Below are 21391 nucleotides of genomic sequence, written 5' to 3'. Positions count from 1 at the left end.
GCTAGAAGTGGAAGGATCCTGATTAGCTCCATGCATCAGAGCATCTTGGTCTCCAATGACACACTGGTCCATGTTGGACTGTTTTGGAACTGAGAATAAATCTGTACTGTATTATGTGACCAAGATTTGGGGTTGTTGTGTTACAACAGTTAGCATTACTTTACCTGACTATACATACAGGCAAGATATTTCTGACAATCCTGGGGCTTAGCAAGAGTTAAGAAGAAAGATAAAAGTAAGCATTTAAAATAATATATTTCTTTCTTTTTTTTTTTTGAAGCATAAGTTTATTTATTTATTTTTTTTTGGAAATTTGTGTGAGGAGACATAGAAAGGAGAGTTATATGGCCATATATATGTCTCTTGAGGTTTCTGAGACTCTGAGAGGAGACTTTCTTATCCTGATAAAGGATAGGTCATGGCAGTCTGGTTGGATACCATATCCAGGTAGAGGAAACCCCTGATATTTAGCTTTCCAAAGCATCCCTGGTTCCTATCAGGTGTAGACAGAGCATGTAGTAGTAGAGTCTGACCGAAGAAGAGGCTAGAGGGATTGGTGATGGGAGATCAGATGTCTCTCTGGCATGGGCAGCTTCAGAGATAACCAAGTTAGGGCCAAAGGGAGTCAAAGCCACATCACATAGAGGTCTGGAGAAAGAGCACAAACCCAAATGAGGTCAGAACCACCTAAGAATACCAATAGACTCCAATCAAACTGAGTCAAGATCACAAGTTACTCCACCTGCAGAATTTAACTAAGAACACTTTCAGAGTAAGCCACACATAGATGAAGAAAAGGCAGGAAAGTTTGGGTAGAAGGGCCCTAACTCTTCTCCACTCCCAGAAGGTTTTGTAAATCACCTCTTACAATCAATGTGCCCAGACAACATCACGTGGAAAGCAATAGGGCATGGGAGCCACCTCAGAGAAAATTGTGCTTACTCCAAAGATGAAACACTATTAACAGATTGATTAAATGACCAGTGTAGATTACACTTTAAGCAGGGTTGAACGTTGAGCAATTTTTTTTCCTATTAGGAGATGGGAAATTTGCTAGAGTTGGGGAATGGCGGGAATGGAAGATGACAGGGTTGGAAGTTCAGGTTAGTTTAAGACAAAATATTCATATATTCTTTGCATACCCAAGTTTTGATATGAGTTAAGCTTTGCAAATCTATGTATGATTAAAAGAAGAGTAAACTAAATAATTTCAAACTATCTACTAAAACTTCACACACCCCAGGACTCTCCTGAGAAAGTCTGGCAATGACAGATTTTTCTAAATGTATGGCCCTCCTCTTCTTTATTCGGCTGTGCCATGCTATTAAAAAGTATAATTTCCCCACATCCATTCTTGTGAAATAAAACACACAACAAGGAAAAGTGCATAAAACAGTGTTAGGCTTTTCATCCTTTCTTACTGAGCAGGTCTGGGGGAAACCAATCTTGCCGAGAACAATGTCAGAAACAGCAATTGACTACAGTGATAACAACATACCCAGAAGGCAGGTTGTCCGACAATAAAGTTGCCAAAAAAGAAATCGCTGTACCTGTGGAGACCTTGAGTAGTTCCATGAAGGTGGTCCATAGCTGATCATAAAGGCAGTGCAGAGCAGCTGGAAGTTCCTCTAACCAATGAGAGTTTCCTGAAGATTCTGAGCCATTTGGCTTTGCTGGGTCACTCCAGAAAATATACAAGTGCTGCATTTGAGAGCAATGAAAGTTTTTGTGAATGAAAGAAGGCAGCAATTATCACTATTAGACCCTTCCCTCTTCATATCCATATTTAAAGTTCACTTTTGTTAGTGATGGAAACCAAAGCCTGTCCCCTGAGAATTGGCCACCAGATATAATTGCATGAGTAGAGAATAGCTATAGCAAGTAAGTAGGAAAGTGCTTGGTTCCTCTTGCTTTGTGTGATATTTAAATTGTTTTAACCAACTCTTTTAACCAATGCTTGAGTGTACCAAAATGGCCAACTAGAGTTTTAAACAGTAGTAAGAGAGTACAAGCTAGAATATTTCAAAGTTTAACTCTAAAACGGATGTATAGTTTCTGCAGAAACCATAATATTTTGGGTCATTTCAGATTGTATCTCTCGTCCAGAGGATACCAGAGAGTTCTTGTTAGGCTGGATGGAGATAGCACAAAGAGCTACAACAGAAATGGGGAAGAAAGCCCCTGGGATTGTAAAAGTCTGTGTAAGACCCTGTCCAGAGTGATGCTGACTTGCTGGGTTTTCTTCCCTTTTCCTCTGTCTTAGAAGTTTATTAGGAAGAGAGAGACGGAATTAAGGGAAACAGCATAGACTTCATGTTCCCCTGGTGAAGCATTAAAATCTGTATGGGTTCAGGTGTGCTGCTCATGTGCAAAACCATCCGGGTCTTGATCTGTTGCCATTTATGTGGTATTAGTTTTCTCCACAAGAGTCTGCAAGCTTATTTGGGATAGGGATATTATGCCAGTTGGTGTCCTAACAGACTGGCACACTCAGACTAGAATAATTCAATGAGGGTTTAATAGAGGAAAAAAAGTGAGCAGGGTTTTAAGAGATGGTACACGGGGAATGGTATAGTGCCCTAAGAGTAACAGAGCTAGAGATACCACCCTAGGCTCAAAGAAAGCCAGAAAAAGGGTCTTAGAGCTTCTGTTCTGTGACCTTTCACAGAGCCAGTGGAGGCGAGCATGTCAAAAAGAGGGAAAGAATGCTGTCTTACCTTCCTGGAGCCTCCTGCAGGGGCACCATGGGCTGAGCTCAAGGGGAAGCCAGAGGGCTCAGGAATCCTGAGGAGCTGCCTGAGCACAGAGCATGGTGGGAAGGGCTGAGCGAGGATCTGAGCGAGGCAAACTAAGGATCCTCAGCATGGACACATTTCCCTTTCTCTTTTAAATACATGGCACCTGGCCTTAGTAACCAGGGGCTTGATTAAGAGGCTGCTCTTGGCATTTCAATGGCTCTTTTTCCTTATCTATATAGTAGCAAGGCATCTGCCTGCTTTTACTTCCCACAGGAGAGGAATGGTTTATCTATTTGAGGGGCCCTAAAAGAACCTGACTACAGGAATGAGTTCAAAGCATAATTTACACCAAAGCAATAACAGACCCCTAAAAGCTCTGATTAAGAGTCTTAAATAAATTCACCTTCTGTAATTGCCAGTACACATCTCTGTCCTCGACTTTATGAACCAACTCCAGCACCCCCGAGCTTACATCCCTCCTTGATCAATCTTCAGCAAGGGATTTACTTCTCTAATAACACACTTCTCAACATCAGGCAGGTCCCAGAATGACCATCAAACAGAGGCAATGTGAACAGCTGGGAGTATCTGATGGTAGTAAACACAGATGTGCCTGACAGGACATTAACTGCTTAGCACATTGATGTAACTGACTTCCCAACGTTCAGCAAAGCTTTGTAGTCCCTGAGATGCTACTGCCTGGGTCTAATGATTGCCATGTTTCCCCATCCGCTCTTTGGCAGTGTTTTCTGCTGCATCTGATGCAGTGCTACAGCTTGGTGTTAATTATGAGATCGGTTCAAGGCCTGTGATTTAGAGCCTGGGTTCAGAATCCTTTCAGTAATTCAGTTCCTGCAAGTCTGTGTTATTGGCTCCTGAATGCAGTTGCTTAAGCTGATTAAAATATAAGCTGGAGAAATTCATTTCTTAAGCAAAATTGAACCTGATGTACACACTGAATATTGTACCTTGTCATATCCTTGTCTAGCTCAATTCTACCTCTTACTGCTTACCTCCTGCTTGAGAATTTCTTTTTAAAGCAAATGTTTGAATTGCTTGAGTGAGAATTGGCCCTTCTGAAAATAGTTTGATTGTAAAACAACTTGGATGAAGTATTGAAGTACGACACGGGTTTTTAATTTTCTTTTGTGGCATTATCAGTCAACCAATATCATCATGAGAAGACAAATTGATAGTCTCTTAGTAAAATGGGGAAATCCTTCAAATAACTTGTTCATCACACAAGTAAATGGCATTGTTGGAACAGACAGACATGAGATAACAGCACTGATAACTTGATGAGGGATCACAATGGCTCTACCCTGTCCTACCCAATCTACCTAACACCAGTGTCACAGATATTTGCAGTATGGTTGATAAAATTAAGAGCAGACTTTTGCAAGGAACAAAATCTTTTAGTCTGTTAATCCAAACACACAACAAATGCCATCTAGTTTCAAACAATGTTTCTGTGTCTCTTTCTGTTTAGGTTTCCAGATCTGATGGAGAAAAATCTCTGGGCATGGTCACTTGCTAGCATTTCTAACTGAGCCTCCTATCTTATAAATGTTTTCTTCAGGCACAGGTTATACTGACCACTGAAATAAACCACTGCTCCTGAAAATCTCCTGAATAGCCTGAGACTACTGTTAACTGGTCAAGAGTGTCACTGTCACAAAAAGCACTTGGCAAAAATCTTGAAAATTTTGAATACTATTTTCTATTACAGAATTGCTAAGGCCAGGATGATAAACAAGTTTATCTCTTGGCCATCCTAATTATTTAAGTTGTCTGGAATAATGGCCTTAGAGGGAGTCTGGGGTGAGTCCCACATTCATGGAAAAGAGTGCAGGGTTGGCTGGGTAGTCTTGAAGGTCTATAAGCCTCTACTCTCTTTCAGTTGCTGAGATAAGATGCTTCTTGAAGTATAAATGTGTTTTACAGATCATATATGTGATTTTATTATAATTATTGTATAAATATAATGCACATAGGGCTTCTCTATTGGCTCAGCTGGTAAAGAATCCACCTGCAAATGTGGGACACGTGGGTTCGATCCCTGGGTTGGGAAGATTCCCTGGAGAAGGGAACGACTATCCACTCCAGTATTCTTGACTGGAGAATTCCATGACATGACTGAGCGACCTTCACTTCACTAATGCATATATACTTCATACATGTATATATAAAAATATAACAGCACATAAAATTCTGGAAGAATTCATAGAATCTGGCTAAGTTTTAAAAAGTAACTTAATGTTTGTTTTAAACAAACGTAAGTTTATAGGTTTGTTTAAAACCTATAACAAAACTTCTATAGTTAGAGAATAAATTGTTCTAGTTTGGAAAAATTATGCTAGAATGTAGAATTGCAGAGATAAATACAAGCTGGTCCTTACCTTTGATAAACTTGATTTTTTTTTTCTTTTCCCCCTTTGATTTCAACCAATTTGCACTCTCACATAGGTATCAGCTATGTTTTGAGATAAGTCAGCTTAATCAACCACTAATATTCTTTGGCTATGAATGACACAGCAACTTTGTGAATCCCTAAATGTTGTGGGTACCTTGGAAGGAAGGTAACTTCTGTACTTTGCCCAATGATTGGCTGGCTCCAGGGATTTGTCATGAGTCCCCAGAGAGCAGAGTCACAGTGGTTATCATCCTAGGGCACTCTCAGCAGGCCACAGTGATATTAATCGACACTGGGAATACTATTAAGTGGTTTGGAATACTTGAGTTGACCCACTGGGGTACTTGTTCCACTGGGAAAAGTAAGTGAAGTGGCTCAGTTGTGTCCAACTCTTTGCGACCCCATGGACCATAGCCTACCAGGATCCTCCGTCCATGGGATTTTCCAAGCAAGAGTACTGGAGTGGGTTGCCATTTCCTTCTCCAGGGTATCTTCCAAACCCAGGGATTGAACCCGGGTCTCTTGCATTGTAGGCAGATGCTTTACCATCTGAGCCACCAGGGAAGTCCAGGGAAAAGTAAATTAGGATCAGAAACCTGCTTGGTGATTAATGAATCAAAACAAAAGGAACTGAATGGTTTTAAGAGTTTAGTTCCAAGAGATTTTTTTTTTAGAAATCAGCCAGTAGTTTGAAACTACACCAACTGGAATTTATCATATAGTTATGTACTCAGGCTAATCTAAACAGTAATTCCACCTTTTGGGGAGGAAATACAGTTACACATAGATTTTTAAAAAAATAACAGCCTTTAGTATTGGTAGTGTGCATGCTAAGTCGCTTCAGTTGTGTCTGACTCTTTACAAACCTATGTACTGTAGCCCGCCAGGCTCCTCTATCCATGGGGATTCTCCAAGCAAGAATACTGGAATGGGGTGTCATGCCCTCCTCCAGGGGATCTTCCTGACTCAGGGATTGAACTCTTGTCTCTTATAGCTACCTGCATTGGCAAGCAGGTTCTTTACCACTAGCACCTCCTGGGAAGCCCAGTGGCCGTGTGGAACAACATACACTTTAACTTAATTTCAGGAGACCTTTTTTTTTTTTTTCATATGATGGTTTTGTTATTTTTTAAATGGCTGAGTTATCAACTCAGCTAGTGTGCAGTAATTTCATACTTTTTAATATGCATTATCTGCAATAACATTGTGGCAGCTCCACACCATGGACTAACACACAATACCTAGAACAGACTTATTGTTTTTGGTTTTTATGTAAATAATAAATGTTTTTAAATTGCCTAAATATGCCATTCTGAGCTGTTTCATTCTACCAGGAAAATACCAGGGATTTTTCCAGGGATGGTATGGGGAGGGAGGAGGGAGGAGGGTTCAGGATGGGGAACATATGTATGCCTGTGGCGGATTCATTTTGATATTTGGCAAAACTAATACAATTATGTAAAGTTTAAAAATAAAATAAAATTTAAAAATATATATTTAAAAAGATTAAATACCAAAATAACTACATTTGATTAAACAATGTTATAATGACATTTAAAAATTTACAGTAAGGCTAAAGCCCCCCTTCTGCTTGCATTCCACTCAACTCTGACCCCAGAACTCTCTGAAAAGGTGAATGGCTGTCTTCTGGAGGAACATGAAACAGAGAAAGGTTTAGTGCAGGGCCATGCCAAGAGATGGGTGGCTCATGCCTTAAAACCCCCAAACTGCCTGATAGCTTTCAGTGAAGCCTTTTTTAAGGAAAGGTGAAGGAAGGCATGGTTAGTTGTTAGAAACTTCATAGTGTCACATCCTTTGTTTTCTAGGTCTGGCATGGTCAGGTAAAGATGTTCCTGTAAATCTCTACCACAGGAATGTCATTCTCTATCTTATCAAGGAAGAGCAAGGTTCTGAGGCACAACTTTCCCCCTCTGAGGTCCCAGTCCTGGCTAAAAGAAGGCAGATCTCAGCTGGTGGCTCCCTCAGGGCCAGGTCCCCAGACCCTGCCCAGCTGTCTTGCTGAGGGAGCCAGGCACCCGGGACCCAACTGTCCCTCAGGCTCCTCAGGCTGCCCAAATGCACAATGGGAGGGGCCAGGTCCCACAGGCTGCATCCCATGCAGACTGCCACTGTCATTAGGACGCAGAGGTGGGGACCGAGGAGAGGTTCAGGGCCTTGCTGAGGGGTTTGGAGCCCTGCAGGACAGTCCCAGACTACTCTCTGGGACCCCCACTCACCGGCTAACCCAGGGCCCGGTAAGCTGGAGGGCCTGGGGGAGAAGGCCGGGATCCGCCTCTTACCTCACTCTCCACCTAACGACCACCACTCTGCTGACCATTGGCTGCACCGTCCACTAATGGTCGCTCATTGACAGTCGTTTGTTTGGGGGAGGGGCCCACTGCCACGGACCAATGGCTGAGCAGGACCACTAACGGTTGTTCCTTGACTGTTGGTCCCTGCGGCAGGTGGCACTGCAGCACCGACCAATGGCTGAACAAGACTATTGATCTCGTGGTAACTGTTGCCTGGTAACGGGGGTAGGGGTGGGTAATAGCGCACAGCAACAGCTCTGTAATAGGGGCTGCCCACTGCTAAGCTCTATTACAAAACCACAGGCAGCAAAGCTGGGCTCTGTTGGCGTCTCCCTGCCTGGTGCTCAGCTGAGCTCCAAGTAGAGACTCAGGGTCCTTCTGAGGGAGGATGTGGCCGGTGCGACCGAATCTTCTGGGCCTGGGCTGGAGCTCCCTCGTCGCCTATCACCAGGAGACAAGACAGTATTATGTTGTTCACATGTGGAATTAGAATATCTTAAGGTTGTACTTTCTTTCTTTATGAAATAATGGGGTCCTTGACATATTAAATCATCCATTTCTACTCTGGAAAGTTTGCAGTCACACAGGACATTTTGTGTGGATTACATTCTGGGAGAAAAAGCAACATAGTTTTGTTTCGTTATTTTCAGCCTATGGAATGACTTGCTTTTGTCTGTCCTGTAAGTCAGATGGAGCTACTTGACATCTACAAACTTTCCATGTTAGAACGGTTATCTGATAAATTCAATCCACCTCCATTTTCATATGTAGGATGGACAGACACCCAGAGGGACACCCACAGACCGCCTGCAACCCTAAAGGAAAGAGCTGTCAGGTTCCTGGAGCTGCACTTACCCATTTCTCTTTCTGCTTTCTGTTGTTTCTTTGTGTTGACTTTGTCCCTGGCATAATTTTCCATTCTAAGTAGAACAAGTCTCCTACACATTGTGTATGTTTAAAGCAACAGGAGATCCTCTTGACCCTTGCTATCTTGGAGGTTGTGATAGGAGGGAAGGTATGTGGTGTGTAGGCAGAGACTAGTGAAGCTGTAGGCTGGGATGCTGTTAATGAGACCAGGTGGAGGAGCAGCAGTGGTGTGAGGAGAGTCGTAAATGCCTGGCAATCCTTGCCTGATCTCAGAGGACAGCAATTGGAGTTAAGGGTGCCCTGGGTGCTATCTAGGCAGCAGGAGGCCAAAGGGAATGGATGAACAAGAGAGAGAGAAAATCCCTCTGGGCAAAATGTCAGATGTGGGGCTGCATAAAGAAACTTCAGTTCTTAAGCACCAAATAAATGCTTGCCTGCCCATGCTCTGATATACCACATGTTCTTCAACATAAAGACAAGACTAATGTGTAAAACTAGTAAAGGATGCCTAGAAAAGTAATATATGTATGTAGGTGTATATATATGTGTGTGTGTGTGTGTGTGTGTGTATATATATAATGGTAACTACATCAGTTCCTTTTTAAAAATAAAAAATAGAAACTACTTTCAAGAAATGATTGTGCTTGGTTTGACTTTTAGGTGTTCAATAATGCTGGTCTCTTAAGTATTTAGGATAATTCTGACTACTCCGAACTCAACTAACTCAGCTCTGTGAGGTTAAGGCCTGCCTGTTGGTTCACTATTATATTCCCAGCTGGCAAACTACTCTGAGCACTGTGGGAACTAATAAATATCTATAGATGGAGAGACTGACAGATTAAATCAATCCTTTACCTACGAAAGGGAACTTTTACCAACTCATACCTCAAGCTGGGGTGAAGGGCAAACAGGGAATACATTATCCAGTTCACTATAAGGGCTAGAAGGTCAATAGTACATCTTATTTTCTTCAGCTTTTGATTTTTTATATTTCATGCTTTTTGGAATATTTATATTATTTTTCTGATAACAGTCTCTAATTGCCACTTGGTTATACTTTATTAAATTAGTTTTAAAGTGTCTGGTATTCACTTTCCCTTTTAGCTATTTTTCTTCCCTGTTATGTGGCTGACTCTGTGACAGGAGCAGACATAGTTATCTAATTTACAGCAGCATCACCAGAGCCTGGCATAGAGTAAATGATCAATATATATTTGTTGCATAAATGGATAATAATTGTCTCCTGATTTCCTTCCCTCTTTTCTCTCAGTTGGAGCCCTAGTAAGATGACCATAAAGTGTGACATTGAAATCAGGATTCTATTTTTAGAGTGAAGGGAGGTGCTACTGATGATTACACCAGGACAAAGTCAAAATCTGAGATGGTCCCACCCAGACTGGGACATATGATATTCTATTTTGAAAGGTCTTTTCCATTCTACCCTCTCCCTAGGATGGGTAGGGGGCTTGCTCAATTATAATGAGCAAACCATTTTAGATAGTAGACATCAGGAATCAGAACACATCATTATTTCTTTATAGCAAACAGCCAAAAGCTGTCAGTGATGTTTGCTTTTCTCCCAAAACTGCAACAGGTTCTCTCTCACTCTGACCATTTTCACTTTGATTTGTTTGTTTGTTTTTGTTGTTTATAAGGATCTGTTGTTACTAGGTCTGGCTTGCTGGATGATTCATACTTTCTTGATTCTACATAGTCTTGCTACCTGGTTCTCATTCCCTCATTACCCTGCTTAGTTATTGTAGACTTCCTGTCCCAGGCACTCACCTGAGTTAATTATTTGGTTTTCATGATTCTCTCCAATGCCCTTTGAAGTTCCTCTTGGCAACTTATAGCCTTTTTCTTCAACAACCACAGTTCAGTTCAGTTGCTTAGTCATGTCTGACTCTTTGTGACCCCATGAACTGCAGCATGCCAGGCCTCCCCGTCCAGCACCAACTCCCAGAGTTTACTCAGACTCATGTCCATTGAGTCGCTGATGCCATCCAACCATCTCATCCTCTGCTTCCCCTTCTCCTCCAGCCTTCAATCTTTCCCAGCATCAGGGTCTTTTCAAATGAGTCAGGTGGCCGAAGTATTGGAGTTTAAGTTTCAATATCAGTCCTTCCATTGAATATTCAGGACTGATTTCCTTTAGGATGGACTGGTTGAGATCTTCTTGCAGACCAAGGGACTCTTGAGTCTTCTCCAACACCACAGCTCTAAAGCATTGATTCTTCGGCACTCAACTTTCTTTAGAGTCCAACTCTCACATCCACACATGACTACTGGAAAAACCATAGCCATGACTAGATGGATCTTTTTTGACAAAGTAATGTCTCTGATTTTTAATATGCTGTCTAGGTTGGTCATAGCTTTTCTTCCAAGGAGCAGGTGTTTTTTAATTTTATGGCTGCAGTCACCATTTGCAGTGATTTTGGAACCCTCCAAAACTAAAGTCTGCCACGTTTTCCCCATCTATTGGCCATGAAATGATGGGAGATGATGCCATAATCTTAGTTTTCTGAATGTTGAGCTTTAAGCCAACTTTTTCACTCTCTTCTTTCATCAAGAGAATCTCTAGTTTTTCTTCACTTTCTGTCATAAGGTTGGTGTCATCTGCATATCTGCAGTTATTGTATTTCTCTTGGCGGTCTTGATCCCAGCTTGTGCTTCATCCAGCCCAGTGTTTCTCATGATGTACTCTGCATATAAGTTAAATAAACAGGATGACAATATACAGCCTTGACATACTCCTTTTCCTATTTGGATCCAGTCTGTTGTTCCATGTCCGGTTCTAACTGTTGCCTCTTGACCTGCATACAGATTTCTCAAGAGGCAGGTCAGATGGTCTGTTATTTCTTTCTCTTTCAGAATTTTCTACAGTTTGTTGTGATGCACACAGTCAAAGGCTTTGGCATAGTCAATAAAGCAGAAGTAGATATTTTTCTGGAACTCTCTTGCTTTTCGATGGTCCAACAGATGTTGGCAATTTGATGTCTGGTTCCTCTGCCTTTTCTAAATCCCACTTGAACATCTGGAAGTTCGTGGTTCACATACTGTTGAAGCCTGGCTTGGAGAATTTTGAGCATTGCTTTACTAGTGTGTGAGATGAGTGCAATTGTGCCGTAGTTTGAACATTCTTTGGCATTGCCTTTCTTTGGGATTGGAATGAAAACTGACCTTTTCAACACGCACCAGAGAACAACAATGCACTTGAGCCAGCCTAGGTTTTTGGCTGAAACTCTCACCCCTCAAATGTGATAAGGAAGCTTCCCTACTGCTCCCTCCTGCCTTATATCTTCACTGGGTCTAGACTTGGTCTTGGAGAGCCTCCCTCTTCCCTCTAACAGGAATGCAGACCACTACTTATCAAGTAAGGTGGCTTTCTTTATAATCATTACCTGTCATGTAGCAGAATTGGAAAAAATATTCCATCAGGTTACATTATATGGATGATTGGGGAAATTTTTAAAGCAAGGATCATAAGAGAATTTCTGTAGTCCTTGGCACTTCATTAAGAGCTCTAGATAGTCTGCTAGATGTAGAATGGATTTTCGTTCCCGTTGTTCTCCATTCTTCCAGGGTTGACATGAGAGTGAGAGTGCTAACGTGGGTACAAGCAGAGTTTGAGGGTGCCAGGCAGTCTTAGTTTACATCACAGCTGTTTTTGATAGTTTCCTGGGAAAGACAGCTTCCAGATCTATGGATCTTCATGTCTGTGGGGAAGTGCCCTTGGTCCTATTAGGACAAGGGATTCCCTGGACCCATGGGAGGTTGAGCTGTGAGCACTGCTTAAAACACAAACTGCAGAAGGTGTGTTATTCATATCCCCTTTCCATTATGCTATACGTGGAATTAATCAGCACTACAACTCATCACTTTCAAATGAAAATGCAATTAAATCTGGAAGATTTCAATCTGAAAAACACATTCAGGAGTTAGGTCTTTCTATTGTTTTATTAGAAAGGAGCCTCCATTGCTTTCTTGATTCTCTTTTAATAGAAGTAGTGATAAAAATAAAATGGAAATGAAAGATGATGGATGGCCTGTAGGTATCTTATTCAACAACTGAAAACAGACATATAAATAGAAATATTAATCAATTCTCTGAGCATAGTTCAGGTGCTAAGCTGTGGAATGTAATAATCCCACAGCTTAATTATTATTTTTATGGATACAGTGGCCCAATACACTTCAGGCAATTGAATCAATAAACCCACTTCTGCTAGAGTGGGTTGGGCACAGGGTTGTACGACTTTTCTGTCAAGCAAACAGGTTTGGATTTATACTGGATTCATGCTAATATTTTGATCAATGTGTCTTGGATCGTCTTCATTTTAAATGCACAGTTGAAGACACTTGCATTTAGATCCCAAGTTGGACCTTAGTTTTGTTCTGGAGATGTGCCTGCTCACACCAAAAAAGATATCAATTGAACTGAGCCATGTGATGCTACATAAAATCAAGCTTGCTACAAAAATAAATTGGCTGAAACAAATGCTTTCTTCAGAAATGTCACTACTGAACAAGAAATAAAAGAGATATATTTTTTTTCTCCCAAGAAAGAGTAGTGGATCACAGAGAATTATTTTCCTGGTATTAAATTTTAAATATAATTTTTTCTACAGAGAGTTAGCATTTGTTTAAGACATATAAGAATGCAGATTGAAATGTCTCTTGTCCAGCAACAGATCTTCATAAAAATAATCTATTTTAATGTAGTCCTTCTTTGTAGGAAAATTAAAACCTGCATGTGAAAACATGGCAGAGTTTCCTTTTCTTTGTGGATTTTCATATCATCAACCTGTTATCACTAATTACATTATATTCTCCTATTTTGCAAGGTTAGATATTTCAGGCTGGCTCCTAAGAGTGATAAAGTAAATGTTCATAGGTCATCAAACTTGAAGAAATAATGGAAATTCAAAGAACTCTGTCTTCCACATTTTTGGAAAACATTTTCCCACACACACTGAGATAGCATTAAAATATTTACCTCCCCCAAACAGAATTCTGACTGTCACTGCCAGGTTCAAAACACTGACTCAATCAGGGAAACAACTTTGAAGCAAAATGTTAACCTTATATTCATTATTATTATTCATTTCCTTTTTAAAATGTTCAGTAAAATTTTTATGAAATACAAAAGATTTTAATTTTCATCTCTTTGGCTTTTCATTGATATATGTCCCCATGTATCAATGTGGTTTCAGTAGATAGGATTAAAAGAAGATAATATCAAATGAACTATAAATGGCAAAAATTTTAAAAGAAATGCAATGGTAATCTTTTATATCAGAGCTGTGTCTATGCAACTTGCAAACATACAGATGTAAAAACAAAAAATGTCTCACTATCCAGATGTTAATTCTGAAATAACTTTAAATTTGGGATGTTTTGTCTGTACTGTGCTAACCAGCCTGTGTTTCTATATGACTGTTCACACTATGTAGACAAAACAGATGGATAATGTGACAGCACCATTCATTTTTCTATCCAGATGTTCTGCCATCATTTGGCAGAGTCATCCCACTGGCCTGACAGTTGATGCTTAATATAAACTTCAGATCAGTATACTAGTTACATCTGGTGGTTTTCCCTGAAAACCTCCTGATCTTTTAACTTTCTAATTATTTAGCCATTATTATTCTGAATAAGTAATTAATCTGACACTGGGTAGCTTATTATGTACTGTTAAAATATTAATGGAGAAACCAAGGCATAATACACACACGTGTGTGTGTGTGTGTGTGTGTGTGTGTGTATGTATATACATGGCAATGGCATCCCACTCCAGTACTCTTGCCTGGAAAATCCCATGGATGGAGGAGCCTGGTGGGCTGCAGTCCATGGGGTCGCTAAGAGTCGGACATGACTGAGCGACTTCACTTTCCCTTTTCACTTTCATGCATTGGAGAAGGAAATGGCAACCCACTCCAGTGTTCTTGCCTGGAGAATCCCAGGGACAGGGGAGCCTGGTGGGGTGCCATCTATGGGGTTGCACAGAGTCGGACACGACTGAAGCGACTTAGCAGCATGTATCTCCATAGATATGTATGTGTATAAATAGAACATTGTATAATTTTATTTCATATATGAATTTTATTCTATAATTGGTTTGTTTACTAGTGATTAGAGATTACACTCTGGCATGTAAATAAACAAGTAGCTAAATATATGTATATAACCTAAAATTTTACTCTCATATGATTACAAGTGTACTTTTGAGGGGTATACCAAAGAAAATCACATTTAATGTTAATTTACCATTTCCTAAGGCTTCTTTGAAATGTATTATTTGTAAGGAAGTAGGATCTCTATATGATTATAAAATTCTGAAAATTTATAGCTTGTGAAGTTCTTTTCTTCTTCCACAGTAATGATATGCATCACTTACAGTAAGAATTTTAAACTAAGTGTATTTTTTTTTGCATTTCTTCAGAAACTCTAATTTAAATATTATTGTGACAATAAATATCTTTGCTTCAAGAACCCTTCATAAAATGTAAGAGCTTTTAACATGAAATAAATAAATTTATTGTTCTCTGAGATTAGGTGAGTGTCTTTGAAATATACTATGTTAGAATGCTAATTGAGTTTGACACAGCATGGATATAAAATGCATCATACCACTCAACTTACCAGCAGTAGAACTGATTACCAATTCTAATCGTTGTCTGCATGGTGACAGCATACTGAGATGGAGATGTTGAATATTTTAGTTTGTGATATTATCATGGTTGTTTAAAGTACTGACTACGTGTTTTGAAACCAATGTATGTAATTGGTATGCTTGTAAGAACTAGCAGGCTGAGCACATCATTTATTTATAGACTCTTTTGATGTAACTCTATGGAGGAAAAAGTTAATAAAACATGGTTCAAAGATAAATTTACACTCACCACTATAATATGACATAAAGCACAAATTATTGTACCGAAAAAACTGTTTTCTAGTGAAACTCATTTTTTATCTTTGAGTTATTCAGCAAAGCACGAAGAATAGGGCTGGGGAGAAGTAAGAAGTACATAGGTATTGTTAACTCTTTAAACTTTTCTGAAGCAACTGTGACAATTAAAATCCATGTGCTAACAATGAAAAATCAAGAAATAGGAGAGGGTTCCTAAACCTTCCCATCTTTTCCTATAAAGTAGGTATGGTCTCATAGGGTGGGTTCACCAAGAAGTAAATATCAGAAACAGAGAGGGAACAGAAAACATATTTAGGAAGTAACATGGGGGCCTCATCTCCAAGGCCAGACGCAAAGGGTAGCACTGTGCACCACCCTTCTGCGGTGAGGATACGGTCATGCTCAGTCTCTATTCAAACAGAAAAGCACATTTTACAATAGTATTAATTGTATAAATTAATTGTATAAATGCCTAATTACGGTCAGGGAACTGCTGACTTCAAACTTCATTTGCTTCAGGGAGAATCAAAGCTTACAACAATGTGCTACAAAATATGAAACTGCTGACAATAAAAAATAATGTGTTAAGAATAGTGATGTAGGCAAGATATGAACAAAAAAAAGGAAAGAAGTGCTACACACAGTCCGGGGAGGACGACTGTCTAATTTGCATGGTGGAGGGGTTCCTCTTCATTGGAAACTATGCAGAGGAACAAGTCAGAAGAGTTGGGTTTTGGCTTTTGACTTTTACCAACAATGGTATAATCTTAGGCAGGGATTTTAATCTTTCTGGGCTTTATTTTATCTTGGACCAGATGCTGTCTCACTTTTTAATTCTTGGTTTCATGATCCCTTCTCTGAATAATGTTTCTGAAGTGGGGTCCAAGAAGTAGAAAAGATTGCCTGATTCTAGCGTTTATGTGGATGATCTCTAATTTTTCCAAAAACCTTGTGAGATTTTTTCCCCCATTTTTTCAGATAAGAAAGTCAAGACTCAGTTGTCATATACAACAATAATGAACAGAGCAAGAATTTGATCCCAGGCAATTTCAATCCAGAACCTGGATGCCTACATCAGACCATACTACAGTGACTGTCTGTGCTAAACCTAAATTCCTCTCTCTGCCTAATTATGACACCTACATTTTGTGATCAAGTGCTTAACCATAGTGGATGGCTACAACAGCCAAATGGCTAGGATCAACCTGAGACAAGCTCACTTTCATTGATAGACTGTTTCTACTTCAGATTCCTTATTAATCAGAGTCATCATGAGAAATCCTGTCTTCATTCAGCTAAGGGGGGATGGAAGATTGACTGCTCTACTCTGTGTCTCCTGATCATTTCACCTCTGCAGTTGAGCTTCGGTGTTTAAGGCATGCATGTCAATAGTTTTTAATTTAATCAACTCTATGCTCATTAAGCAGTGCATTATAAACTCCAGCTCATGCTGAAATTCTTTTTAATGTGATTTTTAAAAATGAGAACTTGAGGTTTCTGAATGGCTACTTTTAGCAAAAATGTGATTATAAAAGTAAAAGCCAATAATTAGAAAAATGCTTGGCATTTCTCCTTCCTACCTACATCTAAGTGCTCCTGCTAATGCATAATCCACATGTATTCCTGCATAAAGAACTCCTATTCCTTCATTTCTTCAGAAGCACCCTCTGCCTGGCTCATCACCTTTTTAGGCCATTCATAAATTCTGTTATTACCTTATTGTCACTACAGAGGTCAGTATAAAGTTTACATCTTCTATGTCAATGACTATAGTAAAGCTAAACAGTTAAAATTTCATAAACTTTTATCAAATATCGGATATTAAAGATGTATGCTGGTAGGTGCTGACAGATTTGGTTTCTGGTGAGAGTTCTTCCGGGATTTTAGACAGCAACCTTTTCACCATGTCTTCACATGATGGAGAAAGAATGCTGGTTTCTCTCCCTCTTCTTATAAGGACACTAATCCCATGTATCATGGGGACCCCACCCTCATGATCTCATTTAAAACCCAATTACCTCCCAAAGTTTCCAACTCCAAACACCACCATATTGGGGATTCAGTTAAATTCAGTCACTCAGTCGTGTCCGACTCTTTGCGACCTCATGAATCACAGCACGCTAGGCCTCCCTGTCCATCATCAACTCCCGGAGTTCACTCAGACTCACGTCCATCGAGTCAGTGATGCCATCCAGCCATCTCATCCTCTGTCGTCCCCTTCTCTTCCTGCCCTCAATCCCTCCCAGCATCAGAGTCTTTTCCAATGAGTCAACTCTTCGCATGAGGTGCCCAAAGTACTGGAGTTTCAGCTTTAGCATCATTCCTTCCAAAGAAACCCCAGGGCTGATCTCCTTCAGAATGGACCGGGTGGATCTCCTTGCAGTCCAAGGGACTCTTAAGAGTCTTCTCCAACACCATAATTCAAAAGCATCAATTCTTCGGCGCTCAGCCTTCTTCACAGTCCAACTCTCACATCCATACATGATCACTGGAAAAACCATAGCCTTGACTAGACGGACCTTTGTTGGCAAAGTAATTTTCTGCTTTTGAATATGCTATCTAGGTTGGTCATAACTTTCCTTCCAAGGAGTAAGCGTCTTTTAATTTCATGGCTGCAGTCACCAGCTGCAGTGATTTTGGAGCCCCCCAAAATAAAGTCTGACACTGTTTCCACTGTTTCCCCATCTATTTCCCATGAAGTGTTGGGACTAGATGCCATGATCTTTGTTTTAAGCCAACTTCTTTACTCTCCACTTTCACTTTCATCAAGAGGCTTTTGAGTTCCTCTTCACTTTCTGCCATAAGGGTGGTGTCATCTGCATATTTGAGGTTATTGATATTTCTCCCGGCAATCTTGATTCCAGCTTGTGCTTCTTCCAGCCCAGTGTTTCTCATGATGTACTCTGCATAGAAGTTAAATAAGCAGGGTGACAATATACAGCCTTGACGTACTCCTTTTCGTATTTGGAACCAGTCTGTTGTTCCATGTCCAGTTGTAACTGTTGCTTCCTGACCATTGGGGATTAGGGCTGTGAGATATGAATATTGGTGGTGATGGTTTAGTCACTAAGTCGTGTCTGACTCTTGTGACCCCACAGACTGTAGCCTGCCAGACTCCTCTGTCCATGGGGGAAGCATAAACATTTGGTCCATAACAAAGAGGTAATAAAAAGTTTTCATCTTTTCCTCCTCTGGATGGAAATGACATCAGTCTACATAGAAAAGGAATGGTCATCATTATAAAATTTACAAATAGTAAAAGCTGGAGAGAATGTGGAGAAAAGGGAACTCTCCTATACTATTGGTGAGAATGTAAATTGGTACAACCACTATGGAGAACAGTATGGAGGTTCCATAAAAAAAAAAAAAACTAAAAATAAAGACACCATATGATTCAGCAATCCCACACCAGAGCATGTATCCAGAGAAAAACAGGATGCAAAAGGATACACACACCCTAAATGTTCATTGAAGCACTATTTATAATAGCCAAAATGTGGAAGCAACATAAATGTCCACTGAAAGATGAATGGATAAAGAAGATGTGGTACATATATACAATAGAATATTACTCAGCCATTAAAAAGAATGAAATATGCCATTTGCAGCAACATGATGGACCAGAGATAATCATTAGTGTAATAAGTCAGACAAAGACAAATATCTATGACATTGCTTATATATGGAGTTAAAAAAATGATACAAATGAACTTATTTACAAAACAGAAAGAGATTCACAGACTTAGAGAATGGACTTATGGTTACCAGAGGAGAAGGACTGAGGGGAGGGATACATTGAGAGTTTGGGACTGACAGGTACACACTGATAGATGTAAAATAGGTTATCAACAAGGACCTACTGTAAAAAGAAAAAAGAATACATAAATAAAATAATCCTCAAAAAAAAAAAAAAAGAAAGAAAGAAAGAAAAGGAAGCACTCCTTTGTGCCTTTTCTATTGATTTTTTATGATCCCTTCTTGATGTTTGGTAATACTCTCCCTAAAAATGCACTTTGCATGGTTCTCAGTAGTGGTAATCCAGATTAATGTTGTCTAGCTCAAATTTCTGGAGAAGGTAATGGCACCCCACTCCAGTACTCTTGCCTGGAAAATCCCATGGATGGAAGAGCCTGGTAGGCTGCAGTCCATGGGATCGCTAGGAGTCGGACACAACGTGACTTCACTTTCCCTTTTCATTTTCATGCATTGGAGAAGGAAATGGAAACCCACTCTAGTGTTCTTGCCTGGAGAATCCCAGGGACGGGGGAGCCTGGTGGGCTGCCGTCTATGGGGTCGCACAGAGTCGGACACGACTGAAGCGACTTAGCATAGCATAAGTGAAAGTGAGTGAAGTCGCTCAGTCGTGTCCGACTCTTTGCGACCCCATGGACTGTAGCCTATCAGGCTCCTCCGTCCATGGGATTTTCCAGGCAAGAGTGCTGGAGTGGACTGCCATTTCCTTCTCCAGCCAGGGCATCTTCCCGACCCAGGAATCGAACCTGGGTCTCCCGCATTGCACGCAGACGCTTTTACCGTCTGAGCCACCAGGGAAGCCGTTAGCATAGCATAGCATAGCTCAATAGCATAGTTCAAATTTCATGCTATTGTGATTTTAGATTCTCACTCTCAACTGAAAGAACAAATTTCAGGAAAATTCATGAACAGTGTATTTACTTATTTCTTGGTCTGTGGTTAAATTATCACAGGTGAGGCAGAAAATTTGACATTTTATAAAGGATAATTCTTTCAACTAAAAATAATTAAGTAAAAACTTAGACTCTTATGGTAGAAACATAGGTTTTAATAAATATATATTTATTACATGTATAAATTAAGGATGAAAATATTTCAGTTAGCTAAAAGATTTCAAAAGTCTCTTTCCAGGTTTATGTAAAGTGAATGAATTAAATATAGTCAAAAGTTAGAAAATTCCTCATTTTTTTCCTATTTGTGTATCTACTTTATCTTTTTCTTTGTTTTTTGTCTTTCCTTATGGTCATAGTTTACAGAGTTTTAAAACTCCTTTATAAAGATGTACTTTTATGGAACTTAATTCTCCCCTTTTGTCTACATCATGTGATAGAGGCAAGAACTAACAACAAAGTGAAATAGGAAGCTGATGGTAGAAAGGAAATTGCAGTCTTTCAGTGATCTTTCTTTTTCATATTTATGTTTTCCCTGTCTACAATCTAGGTCTTCTGCTATATAAAATCAACTGGATAATTTTTCAAAACTAGATAATTGGATCAAGAATAGGACAATATGAACAGAAAAGAAATTTCAGAGAAGCCACTTCTATAGTCAGATCATTTCCTTTTTGCTTTAAACTGTGGTAAAGTGCAAAATCTGTTCAAGACATTTCTCATAATAACTACTATAAATATCAAATGTTTACCATGTGCCAGATATACACTGAGGACTCACATACATTATTTCATTTAAAACACAAAAGAACCTAAATCTGTTTTTCATAAGAGGATCCAGATTCATTTATTAGAACAGTTTAGTAGATTATGACTGGCATTTTTTTTAAAGAACAAATTACAAAATAGCTGTCTGAATCACATATAATAATGACAAATAGTGCTTCTTAAAATATTTGTTTCAGTATATGTGTGAATATGTGTGTGTGTTGAGTCATAATGTAAAATATATTTTTTTTTACTGATAATTAAAAATTTCAAAAGCCCTGCTCCATATGGTACTATTATTATCTTAATTTTTAGAGGAAAAGTACAAAGATGCAGCTTTATAATTATAATTTCCAAAGTTCTCAAATGAATTAGCTTTCACCGAGTCTCTAATAGTGCCTAAGACAACGTTATTGTTGTCCATGGCTTCCTCTCTCTCTCATGGTTTGCATTTATATAGCATCCAGGCAGCCCTACCGTAGGGTGATTAAATCTCCTCAGATCAGGCCATCTGTGCCATTGAGTAAGTGGGATACTTCAAATAAGTGAATGATGAATTCTGTTCCAGACTGTCCCATAAAATTATAATAAAAATAATAATGAAGTGCTCTCTAATAAAAAGAAAGTCGTTACAAATACTGTGCTATTGATTTCAAAGGGCAGTAATTTTAGAGGAGCTCTTTCATCTGTGTTATAAATCTCGGCAACCAGTGGAGAAAATGTCAGGATTTTAAAAGCAA

The 21391-nt window shown here is 39.5% G+C and overlaps 1 long non-coding RNA gene across 2 annotated transcripts in view; it reads right to left on the bottom strand.

The window, feature by feature from the left end:
* Positions 1–7654, bottom strand: part of LOC133251000 (uncharacterized) — a 529862-nt gene extending 522208 nt beyond the window's left edge. The window contains exons 1-2 of one of the 2 annotated variants that reach the window (XR_009737479.1): positions 7452–7654; positions 1551–1701 (exon numbers count right to left, since the gene is read on the bottom strand). This is a non-coding gene — a long non-coding RNA (uncharacterized LOC133251000). The remainder of the gene's footprint in view (positions 1–1550; positions 1702–7451) is intronic. The other variant, XR_009737478.1, reaches the window with a different exon arrangement.
* Positions 7655–21391: the final 13737 nt, after the last annotated feature.

Source organism: Bos javanicus, chromosome 7 (assembly GCF_032452875.1).
Source record: "Bos javanicus breed banteng chromosome 7, ARS-OSU_banteng_1.0, whole genome shotgun sequence".
Classification (NCBI taxonomy): Eukaryota; Metazoa; Chordata; class Mammalia; order Artiodactyla; family Bovidae; genus Bos; species Bos javanicus.
The sequence above is the reverse complement of the archived record's forward strand: the minus strand, read 5'-3'. Positions and strand labels throughout refer to the sequence as shown.